Here is a 7,321-nt window from a genome sequence, read left to right as displayed (position 1 = left end):
CTAGCCTTATTTCTCATTTAAATAAATACATTTATTTATTTAAATTCCCCTTTTCCTAAATTAAATAAATACTTTTATTTATTTAATTGATCCCACTTCTTCTATTAATTAAATAAATCTTTATTTATTTAATTAATTCATTAGCCTTTTCTACTCATGACACATGTCATTCATCTCTTAATTCCTACACTACCTACCCTCTCATTATTTTCTTATTTTCTCTACCTACCCTCTAATCATAGCCGACCATTTATCTTGTACACCTCTTAATCTTATCCCTCTATTTCTTATGGTGTCTTCTATATAAGGAGATGCTTCCTTCATTATTAATCCTAATCAAGCATTCTAGCATTCGAACTTTCATATGCGATCAAGCCTACTTGCAACCATATTTCCATTCTTTGTTGAGCTCTTGTGCACACATAAAATTTGAGAGCAAATATATCAAGCAAGATCAATGGAGATAGGAAGAATGAAGACCCAAACCCTATTGGACATGTGATGGGATAATCTTTGTGATTTCATTTTATTGGCATTGTCTTAGGTATTCTTCATCTGTTATGGTGGATCTTTGTTGTTGTTAGGCTAGGGTTTTGTGGTTGAATTCATTTAGTCTTTCAATATTGTTGTTTCCACTTTCACCATAAACATTTTGGCATGCCTGGTGGGACATGGATTTTTGTTAGATCTATGTTTTTTGTAGGTTTTCCTAACCATATATTATTGTTTTGTAAAACAATTTGGAGAATAACCTTGTGTAGCTAGGGTTTTGGACATAAAATCAAGATCTTGGAAAGATTTGATCCGATCTCACAAATGGCTTTTAATTTTTGCACAAACTTTTATTGTTAGGTTGAAGACAGTATCAAGAGCTCTCAATCCAAAATTCAGAATTTTTGGAGCATATTTTCATTTTCTATGATTTTTTAATGATTTTTCATAAAAAATTAATTTTGAGAGAAATTGAGTCAATTTTTTGGATTTTCTTATATTGTTGGAAATCTCTCATAATTATACATGGGATATATTCTTTGTGATTTTAATTTTCATGAAAAATATTTCCTAAAACATCGGATCTTTAAAAATTAGGGTTTTTCATTATTTTGATCATATCTCACAAACGGCTTTGAATTGTGGCATCAAATTGTTTTTTTAGGGTAAGAACATTTTCAAAGGTGTGGAGTAACAATTTCAGATTTTTGAGAGCATATTTGAAGTTTCTATGATTTTTTTAAAATTAATTTTGACAGAAAATTAGTGATTTTTTTTTTTATTTTCTTACATTTTTGGAAATCTCTCAAAATTATACACTGGATCTGTTCTTTTTTATTTTAAATTTGATGAAAAATCATTCCTAAAAAATTGGATCTTTGAAAATTAGGGTTTTGCATTATTTTGCTCATATCTCACAAACTGCTTAGATATTTTGCAGACATTTTTTTATGCAGGTTTGGATGACCATCAGGAGTGTCCAGTAAAAATTCCATATTTTTTGGATCAATTTTGCATTTTATATGAATTTTTGGAGCAAATTAGTAAATTTTTTGGCTTTTCTTACATTTTTGGAAATTTCTTGGAATTTTACAGGTGGTATTTTTTATGATGAACCAGATCTTTAAATTGGTAAAAAAAAATGCATTATTGAAGGCCCTTATTTCAAATCTTTGTTGCAGAATTTTGGCAAGGGTTTTTTATCTTTATTGTGTGCCTTGCTTTCATAGATTATCAAACACTTCAATTGGTGCACTAAAATTGAACCAACGTCTTTTGTGTTTTGGGCAATAGGCTCTTTTTGTTTCATCTTTAGAGGGCTTGTCTCCCCATGTGGTCATTAGGACTACTAGTGAGGAGAGAACGACCCAAGTGGTAGCAAGGAAAAGCCATCCTCTTCCGAACCACTATAAACAACTGTATTCATGGTGAAAACCATGGATAACGTGTGATGATTAGTTCATACCGACACTGTCTCCCCATAAACCCGTTTGACCAAATTTATTTGATCATTTGTAGGGCATAAACCTTACTGGCTGGGAGCCTTTTGTATTTACAGAGCTGAAAATGTTGCATGTATGGCCACACAAGCGGATGCCCTTACTAGCACCTTTTTGTTTTAGAAAGCCAAAATCCTTCTAGTTGTTGGGGCAGGAGGTCAGACCTCTGGAGCGATCCACACACATATGGTTCTTAGTAGAGATACAAATTTTACCAGAGGGAGTTTTTGTGGGGACTGATGCTTGGCTACCCTGGAGAAGTGAGTGTTGAGGGTGGAGCCAATGGGTTCAAACATCTAAGTATCTGCTTTGAATAGCGTAGCCTCAGGGGAAACCCCATGTGGGATCAACAACTATTGTCTTGGCCAACCATAAGAATTGTGCTTGTCTTATTTTGAACAATCAAACATCAAAACGTTGTGTCTTTTGTGTCTTCAAGTGTATGCAAAACATTTTTACATCAAACAACACTCTTTTCTTTGATTCATTTTAAGTCTAAACACTTGCAAGCATTGAGTCCTCATCAACATTGTGTCCTCTTGTCACGAAAAAAATAGTCAAAAATTCAGATTTGGTCACAACAAACAACTTCACAAATTGGAAAAATTTGCAGTCCAATAAACAAGAGCAATCAGTTTCACAATTCTTGAGCTTCCTAAGCTATCTCTTCAGGTTTTCATCTAGAATTCAACCTGTCTTTGGGTCTCACAAATTCCATCATTTCTTTACACCTTACATTACATTCACATTTGTCTAAAATTGAGTCAAAAGGTCACTTGGTTGTCCTCATCTTGCTTTGTCAACATACTACATACAACAACATTTTGCTAAGTGGTCCCTCATCAAGGTCTATCACCTTTGGGTCTCATTTGGTCTTACTTAGAGTCAAGGTCAACTTACCTCATTAGGAGAAACTATCATCTGTTTGGAAGCCACACCTACTCTACTACATAGATACTTGGTCTTACACTTTGGACATTGCAAGTAATCCTCATATTCATTTACATTTCATCCAACTCTTGGTCTTCCATACTCTTTCCATTTTCATCTAGTCTCAAACATCTTGGTCAAGACCTAGCTCATGGTTGAAACCCGTTCCCCAAAATCTAGGAGAGAAGCTAAAGAGGCTCAAGAGTCTGGAAACATGAGTTCCTATGAGTATGACAATGATGTCTTTTTCAATTCTGATCATACTACATTACCGGACATGTATGCCTATAGAAACATTCCAAATGTTGAGAACATGGATACTACAAACAACAATGATACTCAGTACATTCACCAGAAGTGGAAGACTCCATTATGGATCCCCGTTTCAATCGATTGGTTGAGGAAATAATGAGCAGAGATAGACAATACTTCTTACAAGTTATGGCACAAAGTGGAGCCAAGATCCCCCATGATTTTGACATGTCTCAAATAATGGAAAATCGACCTTTGCAACAACCTCACCTCAACATGGATCAAAGGAGGCCTAATAGTGGAGGCAATAGAGGACCACATCTTGTGCCTGAATCACCATTATCTTTGTTTCAAAAACCAGAGGTCCCATACACACATGGTCAAGCATATGATACTCACCTTCGCAGACCATTATGGAAGTCTTATGCAGAAAAATATACTCAATCACATACCAATGCTAAGGACCAACCACCAAAGCAATTGGATATCCAAAGGCATGATTAAAATTTGGACACAAGGAAACCCCACATCAAATTTGGGGGAAATACATTAGAAAAAACTCATGACATTCCTATAGAGTATGGTATATATGGACAAAATAGATATTCCATTCCTCATCATGACTCTATACCAAGTGGTCCATATACACAACATCATTATAGACCTCCTCCATATGAACATGTGTATGATCAATATCATCCATATATGCAACATGCTCCTCCTCCACCCGGTGCCTCAGGCATGGGGTATGGTCCAAGAAGTCGGTCTCCACCTAAGAACAATTTGGAACAGCAAATCAAGGACTTACAAAAGAAAATGGAGGACATAAATACACCGAAGCCAACTTACACAATGAGAGACATATGTCCCTATCCATTTGACAAAAGCATTCCAATACCTCCATTTCCTACACACTCTGTGATACCTAAGTTTGATAAGTATAGATGAAAATGGGATCCTAAGGCACACATAAGACATTTTTTCACAACCTGCATTGAGGTAGCAGCGGAAGAGACATATTTGATGAGATTATTACCACAAAGCTTAGGTGATCAAGCTATGGAATGGTTCTCCCAACTCCCACCTGGAATTAAGTCATGGGGTGACTTAGCAGAGGCATTTATTCAAGATTTCTCATACAAAATAGAGACAGACATATCAATCACCACTTTGTGCAACACCAAGCAAAAGGATGGAAAATCTTTTTCATCATTTTTACAAAGATGGAGAAATCTAGCTAGCAGATTCTCTTGTGAAATTCCACCAAAATAAAAAGGTAGAGATGTTCACCTAGAATATCAACAAAGACATTGGTTATGACCTAAGAAAATCTTTTTAGTCCACCTTCAAGGACGTCATTGAGAAAGGCTTAGTGACAAAAAAGGTCCTAATTGAGCAAGGCATCGTTAAAATATTCAAAGAAAACAAAGAAGACTTTAAAGGAAAAGACAAGCCAAGATTTTGGAATAAAAACAAGAACACAATCAATGATGGTGTTGTGGATGCCAATACAGTATGACTCGAAATCATTTTTTCTGGATCAAGCTCTACAAATAATCAAGTGAATACTCAAACAACTTCAAAGTCACAAAGGAAGTACACTCCATTGGGAGAACCACTAGAATTAGTTTTCAAGAAGCTAGTGGCAAACAAAATAATAAGAATTCCAGATTTACATCCATATGAGCCAAAGGTTAAACCAAATTGGTGGAATGATGATGAATATTATGAATTTCATAAGAGCAAAGGTCATAAGACAGAAAATTGTCATCGACTGAAGAACATCATACAAGATCTCATTGATAGAGGTGACATTGAGATCGAGGGACACTCATCCAATCAAGAACATGAAATGTTTAAAGAATCATTCCCAAAACATGACAAGGGAAAAGCTAAAGCCATAGATGACAAGACCAACTATACCAGAGCATCCTATAACTATGATTCAACTATCAATCACATTTCAATGGACAATTATGTCTCTACCATTATCATCAAGGGAAAAACACCTGAGAATTCTACCCAAAGACCCAAGATCGTCCTGAAAGGAATTGGATCTTCTTCTGAACCAACCTCTGAATGTAATGTTACAACTCATTGAGGTAAATTCACCTTGCAAGGTGCTCTAGCTAAAAACATCGCTTCCTCATCAACCAAACTTGAGTATGACCTTGTAGAACAGTTAGGGAAGACACCCACACTTATCTCTATCCTCGAGCTCTTACGCATATCCCCCACACATAAAGACATTCTTAACAAAATCTTGAGAGACACTTTTGTCCCCACTGATCTGAATGTGGACTAGTTTCAAGCCATGGTGGGATACCTTTCCGTTCCACACTCCCTCACATTTACAAAAGTTGACGATGCCTTTGTGAGCCAACCACATAATGCACCTTTACACATTGAAGCCTTCTTACACAAACATTGAATAAAATGAGTCCTGATAGATGGAGGAGCAAGTCTAAACAATTGTACATTGAGCACTATTAAACAATTGGGATATTCTGATAAAGCTGTGAATTCTATAAACAAAATTACCATCAAAGCATATGATGATGAAGAGTGTTCATCCAAAGGCACAGTCACCTTACCTCTCAGAGTTGGACCAGTTACAAAGGATGTGGTTTGTCAAGTTCTTGACCTGGATCTCACATAGAATATATTGCTAGGATGTCCTTGGATTCATGAGATGAGGGCAGTCTCATCTACATATCACCAATGCATTAAGTTTCCTCACAATGGAGTTGAAATAACAGTTAATGGTGATCCTAATCCATTTATATACTGCAATAACTTGAGACCAAAAATTGAGATGATAATTCCAAGTAATAGAGAAGTTGTCCCTTCTTCTGCATACATTGATCCTGAATCATTAAAACCTTCAACATCAAAACAAGGTGAGCTTAAAGGGAAACATTAGGACAAAGGCATGGGTGAATACACATTGAATCAAACCATGTGCTTACAATAAGTTATGAGTTCACCAAAAGAATATGGATGACCACATCCTTCTAAATGGGTATCTATGATTACACTAAAATGGGGTCCTACTATCTTCCAAAGATGGGGTGAAATGGATGAAGAAGACTTATACAAAATGCTTTACAAAGACCCTAAAAATGGTACACAAGATCACATCAGCATACCATGTAAAAAATATGGCAAAGAATTCAAGATCCTACAAAAATTTGGGTATGATGGTAAAATTCCTCTTGGCTTAAGAAAGGAAGGTATCATTGAACCTTTGCAACTAGAATTGACATTTAAAAAGGAGCATGCAAAAGGACTTGGTTTCATGTCTTCCAAGGTAGATACTTGAAAGACAGAAGAAGCATTACAAATCAAAACTCCCAAAAATCAACAAGACAACCGTTACTCCACTGATTCCAATGAATGAGAATGGGGTTTGGACAAATCCTTAAGTCACTATGAACTCACCGAGACATTCAGAGAACCAGGTGAACCCACAAAAGAAGAGGAATTTTATAAAAAAATCAAAATTGGTCAAGAAACAACCCATGAGGATCCCACACAGTCCTTGCCTCTAGGTTCTAGGTCGAAATCAAAATGAATGAGGACACCCGTCGTAGAATGCACTACTAGTGATGACAATTTGGATTCATTCACGATCAAGACAAATGAGGAGAGTGCCAACGATGACCTCGACAACTACCTTGACATACCTAAATATAATTGCATCTTCACCATTAGTCCTGTTGACTTTGAAAACATTGAAGGTCTTCCCCTTGTCCACCACCAACTTATTGACTGGGACCATGAAGGACCTGTACAGTTCAACACATTACAAAATGATGAAGCCTTTATTGAATATCTAGGCCTACGAGATGATCTTCCCCTAGGGACCATAAGGCAGGGTACACTATAGAACTCAACAACGTGGCATATTTTGGTGAGGGTGTTGGGCCTTCCATTCGCAAAAACATAAAAATAAAAAACAAATCAAGGGTCTTATGGTGAAAACCACGTTGTGGCACTGTCTGACTCCAAAAAAGTAAAAAGAAAGGACGTATCTAAGGACAAAAACCTCTCTGAGGCACCCTAAGATGGAAGGCTCGATATTCTCCCGACATCATATGAAGAAAAATCATCTATGTTGGTAGAGGAGACCATCAAAACAAACATTG

The sequence above is a fragment of the Cryptomeria japonica genome, chromosome 3, assembly GCF_030272615.1.
Source record: "Cryptomeria japonica chromosome 3, Sugi_1.0, whole genome shotgun sequence".
NCBI lineage: Eukaryota > Viridiplantae > Streptophyta > Pinopsida > Cupressales > Cupressaceae > Cryptomeria > Cryptomeria japonica.
The sequence above is the reverse complement of the archived record's forward strand: the minus strand, read 5'-3'. Positions refer to the sequence as shown.